We start from the raw sequence: 23003 nt of genomic DNA on the forward strand, positions 1-23003 counted from the left end.
TAACTTAGTACTGAGGAAAGGTAGTTTTCTAGCCTTAAAGGTAGTGCATGTTTTCCTTAAGGAATAACAGAACAAACAAAAGAGAAAACTAGTTGTACAAGAACAATATTGGTGTACAAATTACTAAAATCAACTGTTGTCATTCAAAGATCACTTTGCATTCTTATTAAACATAAGAAAACAGGATTCAAGCTGGTATTGCTTGTTTAAACTACAGTTTATTAAGTTAAAATAAGAGATGAATGCCTTTGCCCTCGTCAGAGCTTCATTAGATCTAACATATAGATAGCAGTAACAAGTAATATGGGCTTTTCTATTTTCCATATAAAAAGGTATTAAATTACAATGACGATTTTAATCCAAGAGCACTTAAGCAGATTACATTCAATGAGAGGAAAGGAGCAGTTGTGCATACACAGTCTGCATCTTTATTGTAACTGGTGCTGTTTACTCTTTATCTTTAAGTCTAAAGTCACTGTGCATCTGGCTGTTGATCAGTGAACTAGATATAACGTCAAATAACAATGTAAGCATCTAGTTCTGCAATTTTGTCACACTACTATAGTATATAATAAAACTATATACTATAGTATATAATCAAACAAATGGTAATGAGACTAAACTCTGTGAAATGCTGGGATGGGAGAGGGCAAGAGAGTGGTGGTAACCAGAACTCAAAAAATAATTCTGCTGTTAAGGGCAGAGGTGTAATTAGGATTTAGCAACTGTGTGAGTCTAGGAAGTCTGAGAAAAGAGACAATTGATCAAATTGTGAATACTGTGTGTGTGTGTGTGTGTGTGTGTGTGTGTGTGTGTGTGTGTGTGTGTGTGTGTGTGTGTGTGTGTATGTGTTTGTGTATGAAAATTCCTATGCATAGAAAACATAGGGGAGGGGAAAGGAAAGGGTCAGAGATGGGCCACACATAAGAACAGAATAATGCCAAAATATGTAATATGTAATCTGTATACACACACACACACACACACATATATGTATATATATATATATATATATATATATATATATATATATATATATGTATATATGTGTGTGTGTGTGTGTGCACATATACTGTAGTATACTATAATACATATGTAAAAACTACAAGAAAAACCTAGCCAAGCTAGAGTTTTCAACTGTGTGATACCTTAAACCTCATGTAATAGAGGCCCATGGGATATATGCAAATTATCCCTTAAGGACATCAAATGTTTTAGCTATATCAGATATATGGCTTTTGAATGTCTGTGACTTTTTACTTTTTCTTTTTAAGTCTTTATGGATACATTCAGGCCAATAAAGCCAAACTCCATTAGCTGCGGACATGCATGTTCTGGATTTCTTATGACCTTGTCAGCACAGCATAAGTGGACTGTTTGGCTATACTTTAAAAACACAGGGTGTTAACCAGACTGATATCAATAGCCATTAAAGCATCTGCAAAAGATCCCAACTAATATCAGAACCAAAGAGCAAAAGGTCACACAGTTAAACCAATTAGTAAAAACTATGTAATACCTTAAACCTCCTATAATAGAGGCCCATGGTATATATGCAAATGATCCCTTAAGGACATTAAGTGTTTTATCTATATGGTTCTGAATGCCCATGACTTTTTACTTTTTCTTTTTAAATCTTTATAGATACATCTCATGGGCCCCTGTTACTGGAGTTTTAAGGTATCACAAAGTGAAAACTCTAGCTTGGGTAGGTTTTTCTTATAGTTCTTACTAGTTGGTTTGTCTTTGTGACCTTTTTACTCTTTGGTTTATATATCTATCTATATACCTATCTATGTATATATATATATATATATATATATATATATATATATATATATATATATATATATATATGTGTGTGTGTGTGTGTGTGTGTGTGTGTGTGTGCACATACACATAAAAATATATCTATGTAAAAATGTTGAATGTCCAAGTGATGCAAATTGGTAGTATTGTTAAGTAAATTCATATGTCTCAACTTGTGCTCATGAAAATATTATTATTTTAAAGTACTTTTGCCCATTTCTGCTAATAATAATAATAAGTGAAGGTCTTCCTCAGATCTTACTATACTACCATGTGCCAACATTATAGTTCATATTATTGATCAGACACATCAAAATATGGAACCATTCAAACTGACTTTAAATTAATCCGCAGATACCAAACATTAGTAAAACAGTTGCAATGGAAGTATAAGTAAAGATCAAAAGTTCTACCTAAACTACATATAATAAATAAAATATACAATTAAACATTTAGTACTAAAGACAAGAAATTAAAATTAAAGTAAGGCATGGACATAAAATACTATATATATATATATATATATATATATATATATATATATATATATATATATATATATATATATGTATGTATATATACTTTTATTATTGTGTTTTTGTAAAAGTTACTAGGTTCCAGTTTCTTTAACTTATGAATGCTCTTAATGAAGCATGTCCAACTGAGTCTAGCCTTCCAATAAGATGAAAGTCAAATCTGCCATTCAAGTGTTTTTTTTTCTCTAGCTTTGTATTCAGATTGCCTGGTAGTGGGACTAAACCGTGTCTCTCAGTGACATGAAAAACAAACCTATCATACTTTCTGCAGATCTGAGCATGGCCAGACAGTGAGCTGTTGAAGTCCTTAAGTCTGATGTCTGAGAGGTGTTTGGTTACTCTTATATTGAGATGGTTAATTTGTTTTCCAGTGGTGAATGTTTTGCATTTTGTCCAACTTGCTTGAAGTTATATATGCCAGTGAAGACATATTTCTTTTTTGAGTTTGGGTATATAAAACAGTTCTTTTTGCCTAAAAATGCACAACATATGCAGCCTGAGGAGGTTACAGTGTAAGGTTCCTAGCTATGTCTGTGAGTGCACTAATTTATTTTTCATTTTGAACCCAACTTCTAATATTTCTTCCTGTTTAATTAATGAAGGAAGGCTGAAGGTCCAGAATCTGACTGATAGATTAGTTTCCCCTTAAGATGCTCCAGTTTTTGTCCATTTGTCTTTTTTAACATGTACATCTTTAGAATAAGTTAGAATCATACTTCTTTTATGTTTGCCATTTCCTCCACTGATAGTTGGTTGCATGTCGTAGGATGGTTTCCTTCTGGCTGGGTTCATTATTTTGTTGAGGAGTTTAATAGGTCCCAGTATGTTACCCTCCAAATTCTGATTTCATCCTTTTTCCAGAAAATCTTGTTGCAGTTGATATAGGTTGGTGAGTAATTGGTTCATCTCTCCAGACACTCTGGCTATCTCATTCCCTATGATTTGATGACATTGTTCTTAGCGATATGGGGGTGCATGCTGTTAGCATGTAGAAACAGATTCACTCATGTAGGATTTCTGTACAGGTCACTCTTGAGCTTTTCCTTATTTCTGTCCTCATAGTTGGTGACGTCCAGGAATTCCACCTTATTGTAACTATAGTGGTTGGTGAAGTGTAACAAGCCTGTGGTGTTTTCGATGTAGAAGAAGAAGAAGCTGTGAGACCTGTCCATGTATTCTTGCCATGTGATAATGATATCATCAGTAAACCGATAGTAACAATCTGTGTACTGATAGAATTCTGAGGAAAAGATGGTGTTCTCTTCCCATCAAGCCAAGGTTATACTGGCTAGGTGGGCCTGGGGGTTTAGCAATTCCTATAGATATTCCCCTTCTTTATTTGTACCATTTCTGACTGAAATAAAAGTGCTTGTTTGTGAGTAAGGTGCCCAGCATTTGCCAACAGCTTATGTTTCTATATGGTTGCTGCATGACCCATATACTTTTTCATAGCATAAATAGAGTAGATATAGGGAAGAACAGTTTATAGTGCTTCCACATCAGTTGCCTATTATCTACATATAAATATAGATATATATATATATATATATATATATATATATATATATATATATAATACCTTTATTGTCAATTAGTAGAACACCATGACACTTTGCAAAAGAAAATAAATCGTAAGTTCTTAAATATAACACCATTACTAAAGATCTTACAGTAATGACTGATATACATTTGACCACTGTGTATAAGTCAGAAGAACATATTCTGTAGCCTGTCTAATGCCAATGGGCTTAAGCTCGCCATTCCAGGGAGCTTATTGCATCACTTTAGACTTCAGTGATCTGATCCATTATCCAGAGTAGTACTCAGTTCTGTAGCATTTGAACAGGGTACTCAAAACAACTTGAAAAGGTGTATTTATATCCATCCATCCACATACAACCCCTTTTCCCATTTTTGCACATAGTGGTGGGGTCACTTCAACAGTGACAAACATCTAGAGCCAAGGCTCATACCACTGGTGCTAACCCTGCCACGGCTGTAACAATATCTTAACTAGTCCAACAATGGCTGCTTTGTGAATGGATCTCCCAAACAAGCAGTAAATACTAATGATAAACATGCGAAACAAACCCGTTCCACCAAACCACAGCTCATGCAGCAATCTCAGCACCATTTTGTCTCAGTTAATATAACTAGAAAACAATTCATACTTGCGGAACTCTTGTACTATTCCAGAAGGTCTCAAGACCTGTCATTATTTTCTATTTGTTATATATTACTTAGAGATGGCCTCTGCCTGGTTTCTTATGCATTTTGGGGTCTGGTTCTATTTGAAAATCCATGCTTAGAATATATTTCTGTGGAGCTAATACAGATGGGGAACATGATATTAAAAATGAGTATCACTAATTGAAAAAAGTGCCAAATACATTGCACAAAGTCTGCCAAGATTATGGAAGAAGTTTCCTTTTACAGTTACAAGACATCTCTCATTAACTTTCTTCTTGATTGCTGGATGTAGAATAATAATTGCATGGGTTAATGGCTGTTAAGTGTCTTGAAGGCTAGTAGATTGTAGAATTGACAACTGAACCCATGAACCTAATTCTTAGGTTCATTGAATCAGAACTAAAAAATGTACATTTCCAATAACGTTGCTTATCAGCATGAGATCATATTACAGCCTATTAGTATTTGCAAGATGTTACTGCAGATCTGTTCTTCTTTCTCTTTCGATTAAAGCAGTTTATTTCTAGGTAATAATATACAGAAGAATTTACAGTATTGAATGCATTCCCTGCAATCTAATCTGTTGCTGTTAAATCTCATTCAATGCAAACAGTTTAATACCATGTAATTACATGTTAAAGAATTTACAGTTCTGAATTTATCCTCTGCAATCTAATCTCCACAGAGTTATAGTTTTTATTTGTATTATTACTTAGATTCAATTTAAAATTATATTTTAATAGTTCATTGTCACTGACAGGCCTACTTACTGTCATTACATTACTTATTTGAATGATTTTTTTTTGTTGCTTTGTTGACTTCACCTTTGACGCAACATAATATTCTGAATAACTGAATCTGTAATTTTTAATATGCTTCATGCCATAAGAGAAGTTATGAATACAATATAAGGCTACTTCATCTTCTGGCATAAATAGTTGCTTTACAATTAAAATGTTCTTAAATTAAGATCAGTTTCTAAGTATGTTTTGTATTCACATAGAATATTATGGATTCGATTTCACTGGTTATATTGAACCATGAGCTTTAAATACATTCTTTATATAGGAGTCATTTTTTGTCATTCTGATAAGGTCTCCATTAAACCACTTGATAAACCATTCCTCTCTATTGGTGAGTGTCTTTTGGCTTCTGTTTTAAGCATGGAATTGTGAGTTTACTTAAATATGTAAAAATAAAAACTCACAAACCGAAACATGACCAGGGTAAACTCTTTAATATCAGGTAAGCGCTTTCACAAGTATGCTACTTGCTTCTTCAGACCAAACAAGAATGTAATGACAATAGCTTTTATAACTTTCAAACTTACAACAACTAATAAAACATTGTATACCATAACAGAACCATTACATCATAGTTACATTGTTGTCAATTGTAACAGATCTTAAATGTACCTACTCCTTTAAATGCTATAAAGCACTCATGCACCAACTACCATCCTTTAAAACAAATACTAAAAACTCCCATTTAATTTGGTAGTTGGTGCATTCAAACATACAGGGAGTTTATAAGGTCACACACATTTTTTGTTAGGATTTAATATATATTGTTAATGTTTTTTATAATTGTTCATGTGTTTTAGGATGTACATGAGCAAGCTGAAATATTTAGTGTTGTTAGGTTTATATTGCAGAGAGTGGAGTGTTATTTTTAATTTACGTATCTTTATACTATTTATTTATTTCACATTTGTTAACTGGATTGGTCCAACTGAGTTACAAAAAAAACATTTTCAATGGAGACCCGAGGAGAAAAGCTTCAATAACTTCTAAAGCAAAAAAAGAAAAAATAAACATTAAACATAAGATAAAATAAAGTACAAACTGAAATGCCAGTATACAGAACAAATTATGTGTCACATAAGAAAGTGACTATTTTTAATTTATGTGCTTTATAGCATTTAAAGGAGTAGTTTTAAAAGCATTGATGTACTATTGTTTATGCTATCCTGAATTATGCACAATAATTTGTACTATGTTTAGTTAAGTAATAAATATCTTATGTACACCTGTTACTGTTACTATAACATTCAACCATTCTCTTTGCTCTTCTCCTCCTGTTGGGAGTTATTCTGGATCTCTTAGCTAAAAGTATAAGACAGAAGGATAATCTTGTTTATCTGTATTTGACTGTATTCTACATATACATTTATTTATTTTACATTTGTTGACCAGGATAGTCCAACTGGATCAAAGTCTATTTACAGCGGAGGCCCGGGGAGATAAGCTCCAAACATATACAAGTACAACACAAAATGAAAAAAAAACATAGAAATAAAAATAATATTAAAATAGAAATGCAGATAAAAATAAAACTGCAGATAAAAAAAAGCATTGATGTACTATTGTTTATGCTATCCTGATACATATCTTATCCTTGTAATTATTTCTTTTTTGTCTTATCTTGTTTGTTTGTAACAGTTGCATGCATACATGTATGTATTATTAAAATACAGTAGTTAAATATTCTATTACATTGTGTATGGTCATAAAGAAATATAAATGCAGTTCTGACTTTTGTTTTAAAAAATGCACATAACACCGTGGAAACCCTGAACTATACAAATGCTGAAATGTAATAATCCAAGGAAGTGTGAATTTTCTTTTTTGCAGAATGTGCAATAATGACGTAAAACCACTTGTTCTCTGAAAGGTTAATGTGCTGCTTATTAATTCAGCAAAGTAATCCCCATCCCCTCCCCCAACAGTCAGTCTCACTAGGATGTGGTGAGTGTCATTTCAGCCATGGTGTACGTGCAGCAATATTCACGAGCAATTAAATTCAGCAAGTCTTTTACTTCTATCTTATCTCTCACAAAAACTGTATTCTTGTAATAATTAAAAAAGTTCTTAGAAGCTTTTTAGTGTAATGCTATACAGTTCTTCACATCCATAACTGCAAGTTTTATTTCATAACTATTATATGCAGTCAACATTATTGATATTTGAACATTACTAATAATACATTTACAGAGTTAACTGTACAGATTACTGTTTTCGTATTATTTATTTATTTGGTTTCATGCATTGAAGTGGGGCCTATTCTTTTTCTACCATGTTTTTTTAATAGGTAGTGGAGAAAGAAATGTCAATACTATTGTGATAAAAAATTTCTAGGATTTTTGTATATGTATTGCTTGTGACATACAGACTTGGATGGCCAGCGATTAACCTTCAGGTTCATTAAAACCTGACATTCAAATGACTCCATTTTGAATTTTACCAGTATATTCTTATATTGGCTAATTTTTGCCAAGCAGCACATGTCTACAAACAGCTTGGCATTGCTGTAGACTGCTGTGGAGTTCATAAACATCCACAGTGTGTCCGTGGCTTTTCAGATTCATTCATGTAGTATGTCAAACTCATTCACAATTGGCACAAAATCTGGAATACACTGATATACTTCATAACACGTTTGCTTGATTCATAGACATACATATAAATTAGCCTAATTTCCCTACAAAATATGTAAATTAGCCTGAATTTACTCTACAAGGTTGAGTTTAGCCATATTGATTTGTAAATAGAGGAAATAAGTGGTAAATTACTTAGGATAACTCAGACGTCAAAAAGTAAGAAAAAGTTTATAAATTAATTATTAACAGGACAATTAACAGTTGCTGTCATAATGTTTTAAAGGTCAATTGCAATGCATTTTGAACTGTATTGTGTTTTCATACACGACACTGAATGACTGTTTAATTATGGGGAAGTGTTTACAAGTTGTTTAACAATTGGTGCTGTTCATTGTAAATGTAATAAGTGCACAACACATCATTACAGAACTTTGGTATTGTCCATACATCTGAGAACTTCTTATTGCAGTTGAGAATGTGTACTGTGCAGAAGACAACATACAGATGTGTGGTGAAAATGTTGTTTTACTACAGTCAGTGAGGGATGAATACTTGATAGTGGTAGACAGTATTGCATTTTAATGTGGATGTAATTACTTTCATCAGGATTGAATAAACTCAAGTTGCAGTGCACTTTGACATCACATTTCTATTTACTTAAGTGTTTGTGTTGGTGGCAAGAATAGCAGGCCAGTGGTTTATAGTTTAACTGCTGATGTCATGCAGACAGTAATGTAGCAAGTGTCTGACTATAGCCCTTTTATTTTATTTTTCCCTGTATAGTACAGATGGGGAATAAGGGATCCAGGCATAGACATGATAACTTTAACCATGAGGAAAATCATATCCACATGGCAACACTTAAGACAGATGGAAAACTTTTGTTTGGTAAAAGGGAGGCCCAGACAAGCTGAGAGGAGGAAAACATGGAGCCAAGTAGTTGTTAAAACCAATTGAACTGGAGGCAGAAACAGATCTCTGGCACAGTGCAAGAAAAGGGAAATGATATGGTAGGACATGCTACTTGGCCTCAGTTCTTTCTGACCATCTGTGGGGGTGGCTACAGTACAAAAGGTGGTACAAGTGGAATAATTAGAGGTGGCATGGACACTTTTCCAGCAAACCAAAGTCTGCAGCAGCATGTACATTCCTCAGCTCCTGAAGGTTGCTTTAAAGTATACACCTTTTAAATGTTTATCATTGAATGTGGCAAACAGTGCTGTAATTAAACATCACAATTCATTATTATTAGGTCAGCCTTGTACATCAGCAGCTAATGAAAATGAAGGCAGACTTCATCGTAAGTGCCCCCCCCCCTCTAAGTGTGCTCTACCATATGCTATTGCACTACTACTAATGTGTTGCAATTATGTCTTTTACATATTCAGAATCAGAAGCAAAGGGTTCAACTGTACCAAAAATATGGATGAAGTCCACAGCAGAACGGGTGTTGCTGATAATAATGATGATGACGAAGATGTTGATAATCTAGTTGTTTTATGAGGCGCCTAAGGGAAGTGGCAGGCAGTCTCCCAGTGCAATGGCAGACTCTTTCACCTCACAACATGTTAGTAACCCTATAGAAAGTTACACTGTATCTGAAAATCAAACACAGGTTGACATTCCACTCATGCTTATACACCACGAACAAACCTGCACATCTACACCAGTATCTCTACACACAGACGTACACTGCTTTGGGTATATTAGAATCAAGCTGGATTTAGTTTGACCAGGGGAAGGAGATGGGAGATTGTCAGGACACATGTGGGAAGATCACATGATACTAACACTGGCTCTCAAGACAGTAATGTCAGCACTCACAGTGAGCAATCACAAAACATTTCTCACAGGCCATGTCAATGGTCATCTACACCTAGGGGAATCTCATGTTCCAGGCCAAGGTCATGGCCATGAAGCACTGTCAGATTACCGAAGATCCCCATAGCAAGTATAGTGAGGGCTATACATACTTTGTTGTCCACAGGAATAGGAAGTTCACACGTTTCTCTAGTGCCCCTATGTGGATCAAACATGCCTACTAAGATCCTAATAATGTTCCTTTCTACTCTAAACCTATCAAGAATTTATTGATTATTAAAGTTATAATGAGTAATCCCTTGCTTATATTTCCACTTTCTTGGTGGGTGAGTGGTTTTGGCCCAGCCAAGACAAGCAACTCTGACAAAGAAAAAGCACAGTTCACCCCAAGAAATAGCATTTTCATCAACTGCAACAAAATTTGGTGAGTCTTTGCTTTTTATATCACATCTATGACAAGTGCAGAAAAGTGCTAAAAACTGACTATGAACTGCAAATGTTATAAAATAGCCTTTACTGGCATAAGAACATTTACGTCACTTCTGATTACCATCTTATTATTGACTCATACATTCAGGGACACCACAAATTGTCATAAATGGCCTCTATGATTTGCGGCTGAGCTGTGCCTCTTTGAGTTCACCCCCGAATTCCCTAATGCATTTGCATTAATGACTATGAATACTACTCAAAATTTAATACAAATAAGTTTTGCTGTTTACATTATATATTAACGTCAGGAGCTTGTATCTGTATTCATTGTAACAGTAAACATACTATATTGCTTCTTTTCTTTTTGTTTCTATCACACACACACACACACACACACACACACACACACACACACACACACACACTGTGTTCCCCAAGACAGCAAACATTGTGAAATAGTGGAGCCTAAATAACAACGTGAGTAAAAACTTCCTTAAGCAAAGACAGCTTATGGTCAGTATTCATTGGAAAAGTAAAAACAGTTAAAGTGGAACTGGATTACAGAAATAAAACCCTTCATGTGATATATTGTAAATATTATTAATATATTATACTGTCCTCATTATTCTCTGCCTTCATCAGACTCGTTGACTTGAAACATTTTGTCTGCTGCTCATTTACATAAATCAACATATTTTATTTTTATTTATTTTACATTTGTCTACATTTGTTTACCGGGCTAGTCCAGCTGGAAACATGTCCATTTTCAGTGGAGGCCCGGGGAGAAAAGCTCCGCTATCATACAACTAAACAATTTAAAATTATAGAAAAATAGCAAGACAAAAAAAAAACAGAGAAATGTTGAGACTATGCTCCACTACAAAACTACTAAACAAGTTAAAATGTGTTATAATGTGCTATTTTTTCGTTAGGTGTATTATAAAAGGTTTGCACTACTATTTACAAACCTGAATGAAATCCTAGGTCACATCTTAATACAAACCTTACTAAATTAGTATATATAATTAATCTATACCTATTGTGCTCAGTTTTGTTTAGAAACATATTTTAAGGAGCATACTAAAATGAACATACGTATGCATACCAGCTGTACACAGTTCTCACTTATTATCTTTGCTCACCTCCCTATCATAAATAGTACCATATAATTTTATTTAAATCAAATGTGCTTAATATAATCAATATCTAAGAATGTATAATGAAAATGTTTTACATTTATACCCAAACTTTGTTCCTACCTCTGATATACAAGATAACACTAATGCTCCTTTATAAAAAGTATACCTTTCAGTGCTAATGTCCATCCTGGCCTGCATGTTCCGCTCTAGTCCTTTACACTTTTACCTATTACCCTTTCATTTTAGAAGCCAGGTGTGCATGCATAAACCTGGGATCCTTCATACTAGCCCTCATTTATATATTTGTATCACTGTTATATGATACTTTATAAAATACCAATTTGCTTATCACCAACACTAAGTAAGCCATCTGGTTTGGAGACCCCAGAATGTGTTTTTAAGTACCTGGCATTTATTTTGGCTCAAGCAGAAGCCTGTGAAGTTACATATGATGCCCCTAAAGTGTTACTCACTATATTTTGGAAACTGCTTGCAATTATTTTTGAAAATAATTTGTGTTAGATTGTTTGAGTTGTACATAGTTAGCAAAATTTTGTTGTCTCTTCTATTTTTAGTCATGTAATTCTAATACTATATACATTTTGCTTTGACACTACTTCTGTAATACTGTATGTTAGCCTGTACTGGTCTTGTATAGATCTACTGTTAGTTTTCAGAAGGTACTGCCTATTGGTTCTCCACTGTATGGTACTATATTGAATTTGTACTATACTATACATGTACATGGTCTGGCAGGGTACTACTGTATATTTTTCAGATTGTACTATCTTTTAGTTCTCCACAGTATGGTGCTGTATTAAATCTGTACTATGCTGCACATTTGTAATGTATCCTTACAGTTTATGTTTATTGTTTGTCACATATTATACTGGATCTAGGACTACTGAATGAAAGTTCAATAGTCTGAATCCACAATAACCAAACACACTTTAACGAAAGTGCTTTCACCGAGAAAGCGCTTTTGTTAAAGTGCGTAAAAAAAAAAACAATAAATCTTCTTTTATGCAGGGGGGCAAGCCCCTCTGCACCCCCTGTGTTGGGGGCTTTGCCCCCCACACCCTCTACTTTTATATTTTCACTCCGAGGTCTCACTACAGTGGGGAAAAGAGAATTCTACCTTAACCATACCGTAGTGCGACCGGCACAACCGGCATACTTAACCGAAAGTGCTACTTTGGTGAACAGCACTTTCGGTTATGCATGTTCGGTGTTTTCTGCTTTGGCAGAAAGTGCCGTCAGGGATCAGTACAAATCCCATTATACTATATATTTCTTGTGTAATACTTATACTATGTTTATGAAGCTTCTCTCCTCGGGCATCCACTGAAGATGGGTTCACCTTGGCCCAGTGGATTATTCAGGTAAACAAATGTAAATAAATAAATAAAAATAAAATAAATAACTTATAGAGGTTATGTTTTCTTAATATTATGTTATCCATCATCAGATAGCAATGAGCTGCTTGCTGTCCAAAATGTTAACATTGGTTTGCAATTTGCTTCCATGATTCCTCATATTATTTCTAATGGGTCTTCTTCTAATGATCGAAATCCAACTTACTCGACTTTCTTAAGACCGAGATGATATGAACACTCGGATCACCTACTGAAAACTCCAAGTAAGTAACAACTTGGCCGCCATGGTGAACTTTGCCCCTTTCCCCACTGTAGTGCAATTTTGGAGTTGGTATATTTAGTTAGGGTGGGGTGGTGGGGGTGAAGCTCTTCCACATTGGTGGGTTTAATTTGGTATGGTTTTTACTTTACTTTGTTGTCTGGACAAGTGGTTACTTACCTGGAGTTTTCAGTCGGTGAGCCAAGAGTTCCTTTAAATGCAATGTTGGTGAAGTCATCTCAGTCTTATGAAAGTCAGGTATGTGGGATTTTGATCACTAGAAGTAGACCCATTTGTAACATACCTGCGTTACTTCATTCTCTAAATTTCAATGGGTTTAGTACAGCAGTCAAATAGATAAAGGAGTCCCTGCAATTGGCATGCTCAGCATAAATGATAGACTGTGACCAGAGGTTGTGGGATGCTATGCATCTGGGAAGAAAACATGTGACCACAGAATGCATAGCATGTAGCATTTGCTAATGACCTGCAGATGTATGCATACATAATAATATATGTATAAAAATGTGACTGTGATTGTGATGAAGAAAACTGTGTGGTGTGAGAGCAGCACAGTAGAGGCACATAGGTACTGTCTGGTTGTAATGGAGCTTAAGTGACTATGTAAAGTCTTAGTTCAGAATGATAAGACAGCTATTCTTTGAATTTCATAGGTAAGAAATGTTTGTCCTTCCTCTGCCACCCTACGTACCTTTCAGATGTCCCTGATTTTGCAAAATATCCTATGTTTGCTCTGTCACTTAAAAAAAAATTGTTTCATACCTACTGTTCAGAAAGTGCACGTTGCTGCCAAACTTATTGCTCTTTTGTTATTTTTAGTGAATTAGAGTAATATATAAATTTTTCCAGATTTTGGGTCTGTACCATGCCGTTATGGTTAGATTGTTGGCTTTGTCCAGAATTCCTAAGCAAAGAAGTAGGTGCACAGATGTGCTCTCTCTCTCTCTCTCTCTCTCTCACACACACACACACACACACACACACACACACACACACACACACACACACACATACTCATTAAACACTGCATTTTAAGTACCACAGGTAGCAAGGGAGAAAGTAAAATTACATTCACAGCTACTTGTAACTGCTATTGAAGTTTTATTGTTTTCCTTTTGTTATAGACTGCTGAGTTAAATTGGTACGGCGGTAGCATTGTTACCTCACAGCAAGAGGTTCTCCCGTTCGATACTCGGCTTGGCTTGGGAGTGCCTTCTGTGTGGAATCTGCATGTCCTCCCCGCGGTTGGGTAGTGTTCGAAAGACATGTGTGCTTATATGGGCGTGCCTTCGTTGAAGGTTGGGTGTCGAGCTGGCACCTTGGCGTTTCGTAAAAATCTACTGACAATCATTAGCGGACCGGAGTTCCGCTGTGGCAAACCCTCACTGGGAAAAAGCCGAAAGACAACCAACCATGTTGCTCCTGGAAGGCTCAGATGGTACAATGACATATCTACATGATTTCAGACAAAGGAGAGAGTACAGCACAGATGGCATGAAACCTGGCTTCTTTATCATGGGCTAAAGTCACACAGATGCAGGGCATAATGACATAGTTTCCAGTCTGTGTGATACCTGCTGGGATACAACAAAATCACAAAATCAATGGGAAACACAAATAGCTTTGGAGCAAAAAGGCCAATAGCAGTTTGCATGCTGCCACTATTATTCCAGTGGAATGTTATTAGCCAATTACAGGTTTCTACCAGTCATGTACTGAGCCAGTTATACATGCCATGATTGTCCAGGCTACAGACATAATAAGCAATCCACTTCTTGAAGGTGAGTTTAGTCAGGTCAGGAAGGAGTTCCCCAACCTTGGGAGGCTGACATCTGTCATGTCAGCCACTGATTAAAGGCACATTGATTTCTGTGCAACAACCAGTGGCCCAAATGAACAAGAAGGTGTATCATTGTATATGACAATCAAGAACTGTGACATGGTGTGCTTGTGAAATGTGTCAGCATATGATGCTCAGAAAATGTGGTACAGATGTGCATTGCACTGCTACCTTGTGAAACATAGGATGCTCAGAAAATGTGGTACAGATGTGCATTGCACTGCTACCTTGTGAAACATATGATGTTGAGAAGATGTGGTAGAGATGTACATTGCATTGCCACCTTGTGAAACATATGATGCTCAGAAAATATGGTACAGATGTGCATTGTATTGCTATCTTGTGAAACATACGATGCTCGGAAAATGTGGTACAGATGTGCATTGCACTGCTACTTCCATAATGCCATGATTAATAGTGCATGGTCAGTGCATGGTGCAGCATGTCAACCTTGGGTCTAGGTCATTTCATCAAAATGCATTTGTTTGAACCAAAACAAACTGCTCGAGATCATATTTGAACAATGAATTTAAGTTCTGTTTATTTATTTATTTTTTTCTTTGTGTGTGTGTGTGAAGGAGGGCCTCCCACATGGCATTTGCATTTCTAGAGGTTTGTGCCAATTTCATATCCATAATTGCTAAATAGTGAACCTTTCTCAATGTAGATATCTAATGTTTAAGACTGAGATGTATCAAGGCTTTACAGTGAAGGTAAGGAGAGTTTGGGCCTACTTTTATTAAATTTTTTTAAGTGTATCATTCCGTTTCTTAAATCTGCCTAAGTTTAAATTTGGGAAATGTTTAAATATGCTTTAGTGGAGTTATATTCTCTGAAAATCTATAGACAGTTTTCATTCTGCCAAATATAAGTATTCTTCTTATGTAAGGTAATTGTATATCTTTTATTGTAGCAACATGCATGGTGAAATAAAATATAATCTGTCTTTCCTTGCTAGATAAGCCTGTAAAGGAATTTGCTCATTGTGGATATTCTTCTTGTCAAGGGATTAACTCTGTTTAAATTGTTGGAGAAGTAACATTTCAATCTGTGTGCCCTGCCAGGTAAAGCTATTCTTGAGTTGCCCACCTCTTAATGTAAATGTGCCTGTGGAGTCCCTTTCAGTCTTATCTCATCTGCTTATGCCAGTGAGCACTACAAGATCATTTTAAGAACTCCTCTTCAGACTATTAAAAATTCCTTTCATATCTTCCCACAACAGGGTGCATACTACAATATTTTCAGCATTAGCATAATTTTTCCAATTACTTTTACAATCTGCAACAACTGAGATGTGACTAGTGATTGCTGGTGACCTTGAAAATCAGTTTTCTGGAACCAGTTTAGGATTAGTGCTGCTGATTTGCTCCTGGTGAGAGAGGGAGTGGTATTCAGTTACATTAGATATTCTGATTAAATCCAAACTTCATACCTGAATATAACTAGATTTTCCACCATTACTATCCATCCCATCCTCCCATCCCTCCCCAGATATCTGCACTATCCAAAACCAAACATACTAACTCCATGGGACTTGGTAATATCCCAGGTGTTTGACACTGCATTTATTTATTTATTTATTTTACATTTGTTAACCGAGGGTGTCTGACTGAACCGAAAAGGCCCTTTTTCAGCAGAGGCCCGGAGAGAAAAGCTCCACAAAGAAAAATTACAGACACATTTAGTTATTTACAAATGATCAGTATACACACAAATTACAAGAGACATGTTTTTACAGTGGTATGTGGCACATAAACAGTTACAGTGGAGAGAACAAACAAAAAATATTAATTTTAAAAATAAAGGTAATTAATAGATTTGTGGTGTACAGCTGAAATTTGGAACATAGGTAGAATACATACATAGTACACAGGTACAGTACATACATTGTAGATTAGCCAGTGTTTGTGAGTAAGATTGAAAACTATTATCAAGTGCTCTAGATTTAGCATTTATACGTTATCCACTTTCACTAGCCTGGGGAGTAATCATGGCACTGCCAACTTTGCTTGAGATGTTGCCTGATGAGGTCTTTAAAGGAGGCTTTGGATGATGTGTTTTGAATGCTAGTAGGGGCGGAGCTCCATTTTTTAGCCACTGAACTACTATATAGTGCATCTCCAAAGCTATTGTAGCTGTTGGTGACTTCTATTAGTAGTTTGCTTGATGATCTAAGAGGCCCTTTGGCTGAGTGATGTTGTACTAGGTTTTTGAGGGCAGGGCACTTATTGGGGAGGTAATAGATAGAAAGACAGAGGCAGAGCTGATTGTAGGTTAGGAGGTTGGGCAGTTCAAGCCAGTAGAGCTGTCTCAAAGCAGTACAGTGATGAGTTCTATATGAGCAATTTGCAGCAAAGCGGGCAATTCTGTTATAGCAGGCTTCCATTTTGCTTAGTTCAGTTTTGTTGAGATTAGTCAGAATGGGAGATGCGTAGAGTAGGGTGGATAGAAGTTGGGAGCGAGCAATGGCTGATCTTGTGTTGTTGTAAAGAAATGGTTTGATACGGTAGAGTGACCCCAGTTTGGCATGTACTTTTTTAATAGTTAAGTTGAGATGACTATCAAAGTTTAGGTGGGAGTCTATGGTTATTCCCAATAGCTTAGCCTGTTCCACTGGAGCAATTGGAGTAGCATTTGTGGAGTAGATTGTGAATTGACTGTTAGTGTTTTTGTTAGAACTGGTTATAATCATAAGCTGAGTTTTCTTTGGATTGAGGATAAGTTGGGATTTGGTAAGGTAGTTTTCAGTGTGTCAGAGAATGCTGGTACATGCCAAGCACAAATTAGTCAAACCTCTCTTACACCTCTTCAACTTAAATCTGTCCACAGATAACATTCTTGAAACATAATGAAACCATTAGACAAACATAGCCTCATGACAGATCCCAGAAATTGTAGACATATTATTCTCAGACGAATTCACCATGTAGTTATGCAGTTTATAATTGTCAAGCTGATAAACAATGAAACATGTGACCTACAAAATTTGGAAATGTAGAAGGTAAATCATACCTACTAAACATAGTTGAGTTCTTTTGAAAAGGTCACCAAGGAGGTCCTGTGAGTCCATAGTGCTTACCTTGGTCTTACAAAGGCATTTGAAAACATCCCACTCACTACTATCATAGATAAACATAAACATGTACATGGTCTGCTAGATAGCCAATTGTTTTTCCAACTGAACCCATAGTTTTAAGTTAGAAAAACCTTCTTTAGCCAGAGGAGAGTCACCAACGGAGTATCACAGAGATCTGTTCTGGGCTCCCTACTGTTTGGCATCTACTTCTTAGAAGTGAAAGCAATTCTCAAGTGGCAGTCACTATCTAAATATCCTGATGACTGCAAACTGGGCACAGTTGTCAACCCCCCCCCCCCCTTAGACACTCAAATTCTCCACAAGGGCCTGGATAAAACCATCTCCTGAAGTATCAGTCATGGACTCACATTAAGTGCCAAATATGAAGCAAGATTACCTTGGGAGAGACATGATTCTCTTCTCTTACCACATTATTTATATACCTCTTAAAACAGATACAATAATCTAGAACTTGAGTACCTAATTTGATAAGGTTTCTTTTGATCAGTGAGGTTATTGTTGTTAGGAAGTGCTTCAACCTTGCTCAACTGATCTGTAAAAGTATGTCTTTTAGTCCTCATGCAGTCATCTGTCACATTCCCTGCCTTAAGCATATTCTCCCTGGGCATGTCAAAGTAATAACCTATCTGTTTTCAAAACTAACCCTGTTAGTTGGCTGAGAGATAGTAAATTCATGACTGAGATGTGTGGAAATAATCTTTTTTACCTGAGAAGAACCTGTAAATTGTTAAGATTCTGACTTCATAGACATTTGGAAATAAATATTTTTTTAAAGGAGTACACCCATGGAGATCATTACTTACTTAATTAATTCATTCATTTTTCTGATTACAATCATAATTGGTTTCATGTATGTAGGGAGTTACAGCCTATCTTGACACTGACGTAGCACAAGGCAGAGAAACTTATTCCAGATGGGGTGCCAGCATGCATGTACACCTGCTCACACACACACACACACACACACACACACACACACACACACACACACACACACACACACACACACACACACACCACAGTGGGATGCACACCAAAGGGCAATTTGTAGTATCACTGCTTCAGTTACAGCAACGTTTTTGGGAGGAAAACCAAAACACCCAACAAAAATCCATATGGACCTAGAAGATGGGCCACTGCAGTTGACTGAAGTCTGAAATATAATTTGATTGGCTGCTGCAGTTGACTGAAGTCTGAAATTTAATTTAAACATGCAATAATGTTTGACAGAATAGACATTATTTAAAGATATTTTAGGGACACTGGACACCACAGAGGTGGAGACCCACTCTGTCCCTTGAAGGTCCAATGGTTCTCAATAGTCTCACCTTGGAGTGCATTACTGTGCTTGGAAAATAGAGAAAGAATAGCACCAATAACACAAAATAGATAAAAATGTATATTTGTGAAGATTTGTTACCTTCTGTGCTCACATTTTTGAGGGAAAAAAGAATGCAGTTTTTCAAGATGTAGCATCTCTGGAGTTTTAAATATAATATATTGTAAAACTAATTATCACTGTATGAAGCCTGCCGTGTCCTTAATCAGTACCATATGAGGACTGAAGAAATTGGATATTAGACAGTCTAGCATACCTCTCAAGTGTACCTCATTACGAGGAACGTACCTCATTTGGGGTCTTAAAATGTTCATGTTCCTCCAAGTTCCTCAAATATTCCACATTGAAAGACTCTGTCACACATTCAGTGTTAGGAATTTTTTTAGTGAAATCCATTGTAAATAGAAATGAATCATATTAATTAATTAACATGTCTTCTTTATAAGTAAAACCAGCATAGTTTAACCATCCTATGATATTCCTAGTTGAAGTTGTTAGTAAGCCATTAGTATGTGTTCCATATTTTGCCCATTTGTTCCACATTATGAGGGATAGTGTTCTTCATTTTGGAGACTGAAGGTTGAGAGCTATGCAGTCTAGTGATTCTACAGTGTCCTATTGTTAATAAGAACAATCAGCAGCCTGGCATGTTGGGGTGATATTACTATCCTATGCTGTTTGTTATCTACTTTAAGAAGGTTCATAGATTAGAACTAGACTAACTGCTCTTGTGAACTATTTCAAGCCTAGCCAATTACCCCATGTAAGAATCAAACCCTGCACCCTGTGTCTTTAAAGTAAACACCTTAACCATTATGCTGTCCTCCCACCAAGTTGATGAGTTTCCTTTCATAAAGCATTTCCTGGTCCAGGAAAGACTTTGTTTTGACTGTAAAACACTGGTAAAACACTTGTAAATTCACATCTAACTGTGCTTTAATATTGATGGTTAATAAACAGCCCATTTTTTTTCACAGATTTGACTTTTAGCACTTTGTATTAATGACTTTAAAAAACTTTGCAATTAAGCATTTTATGCTGCTTTTTTACATATTGTAATATTTATAAGTAAGACAATTTTGATTCCAGCAATTTCTTTTGTTGAAGTGCAGCTGCATTCATAGAAATCATAAGAAGTTCAAGGCTACTGAGTTCTGCGACAATTGTACCTCCCCTCTCGAGGAGAGCTGTGCCAACCAAGCCTGGAGTGGATGTATGAATGCTTATTCAATAATCCAGGTCCTGTTTGAAAGAAGATATTGAATCACACTGCTTTAAATGAACCGGGAATATATATTCTAGAGGTGAGGGAGACACCGAGTAATGAATTTATCTCTCTACCTTGCTTTATTGATCTGCTGAAACAGATTGAGATCACTTGTTCTGTAATTTGTGGGAATATTTTATTTATGAAGGTACAGGAGATCTTGGACTACTCGGTCCTTGACTGCTAGACAGGCAAACATAGGTCTCCTCTGAGGAGCCAATAAGAAAAAGAAAAGAGGAACAGTGCTTCCACTCCTTTTCTGATAATTTAAGGATTTTAAGCCTACGAACCTCTTTATTAGGAACCTCTGTTGGGTATTGTTACTGCGTTTGAGCCAGTTTCTGCTTGTCTGCATGTCATGCTGAACTGAGCAGTGCCGCACAGTTGTACCCCATAGCTGGACAGCTCATTTTGACAATTTTCCCTTAGATACAGCTATAGTACATTAGTGTAGTCCTCATCTTTAGTACATCTCTGGTCTAAAAAGTACTGCTAGTTAGCTGTGACCTATTATACCACCAGCCAGAATCCTAGTAATTACAGGTGTGGGGGTAGCCACATTATTTGATTTCCTGTCCTTGCCTTTTTAAGTGGTGCATTGTGAAATATTTCCTGCTTAAAAACCTCAGCTTTGGCTGGCTAAGAACTTGGTTATATTCATCTGGATGTATAAGAGAATTTAAGTACCTTTATCTGCACTTTTTTTAAAAAAATACAGTATTTAATTTGATTTAAACTGTGTTGAAGGAATATTTAACTCAAGTGGCAGTTAATCTGCTCTTCAGTAACTTGAACTGAAGCCAGTGTGTTATTTGCTAGTAATTACAGGTGTGGGGGTAGCCACATTCTTTGATTTCCTGTCCTTGCCTTTTTAAGTGGTGCATTGTGAAATATTTCCTGCTTAAAAACCTCAGCTTTGGCCGGCTAAGAACTTGGTTATATTCAACTGGACGTATAAGAGAATTTAAGTACCTTTATCTGCACTTTTTTAAAAAAAAATACAGTATTTAATTTGATTTAAACTGTGTTGAAGGAATATTTAACTCAAGTGGCAGTTAATCTGCTCTTCAGTAACTTGAACTGAAGCCAGTGTGTTATTTGCTAGTAATTACAGGTGAGGGGTAGCCACATTCTTTGATTTCCTGTCCTTGCCTTTTAAGTGGTGCATTGTGAAATATTTCCTGCTTAAAACCTCAGCTTTGGCCGCTAAGAACTTGGTTATATTCAACTGGACGTATAAGAGAATTTAAGTACCTTTATCTGCACTTTTTTAAAAAAAATACAGTATTTAATTTGATTTAAACTGTGTTGAAGGAATATTTAACTCAAGTGGCAGTTAATCTGCTCTTCAGTAATTTGAACTGAAGCTAGTGTGTTATTTGCTAGTAATTACAGGTGTGGGGGTAGCCACATTCTTTGATTTCCTGTCCTTGCCTTTTAAGTGGTGCATTGTGAAATATTTCCTGCTTAAAACCTCAGCTTTGGCCGGCTAAGAACTTGGTTATACTCAACTGGACGTATAAGAGAATTTAAGTACCTTTATCTGCACTTTTTTTTAAAAAATACAGTATTTAATTTGATTTAAACTGTGTTAAAGGAATATTTAACTCAAGTGGCAGTTAAACTGCTCTTCAGTAACTTGAACTGAAGCCAGTGTGTTATTTGCTAGTAATTACAGGTGTGGGGGTAGCCACATTCTTTGATTTCCTGTCCTTGCCTTTTTAAGTGGTGCATTATGAAATATTTCCTGCTTAAAAACCTCAGCTTTGGCCGGCTAAGAACTTGATTATATTCAACTGGACGTATAAGAGAATTTAAGTACCTTTATCTGCACTTTTTTTTAAAAAAATACAGTATTTAATTTGATTTAAACTGTGTTGAAGGAATATTTAACTCAAGTGGCAGTTAATCTGCTCTTCAGTAACTTGAACTGAAGCTAGTGTGTTATTTGCTAGTTATTACAGGTGTGGGGGTAGCCACATTCTTTAATTTCCTGTCCTTGCCTTTTTAAGTGGTGCATTGTGAAATATTTCCTGCTTAAAAAACTCAGCTTTGGCTGGCTAAGAACTTGGTTATATTCAACTGGACGTATAAGAGAATTTAAGTACCTTTATCTGCACTTTTTAAAAAAAATACAGTATTTAATTTGATTTAAACTGTGTTGAAGGAATATTTAACTCAAGTGGCAGTTAATCTGCTCTTCAGTAACTTGAACTGAAGCTAGTGTGTTATTTGCTAGTAATTACAGGTGTGGGGGTAGCCACATTCTTTGATTTCCTGTCCTTGCCTTTTTAAGTGGTGCATTGTGAAATATTTCCTGCTTAAAAACCTCAGCTTTGGCCGGCTAAGAACTTGGTTATATTCAACTGGACGTATAAGAGAATTTAAGTACCTTTATCTGCACTTTTTTTTAAAAAATACAGTATTTAATTTGATTTAAACTGTGTTGAAGGAATATTTAACTCAAGTGGCAGTTAATCTGCTCTTCAGTAACTTGA

This window comes from Protopterus annectens, chromosome 6.part0 (assembly GCF_019279795.1).
Source record: "Protopterus annectens isolate FY-2018-M chromosome 6.part0, PAN1.0, whole genome shotgun sequence".
Taxonomy (NCBI): domain Eukaryota; kingdom Metazoa; phylum Chordata; order Ceratodontiformes; family Protopteridae; genus Protopterus; species Protopterus annectens.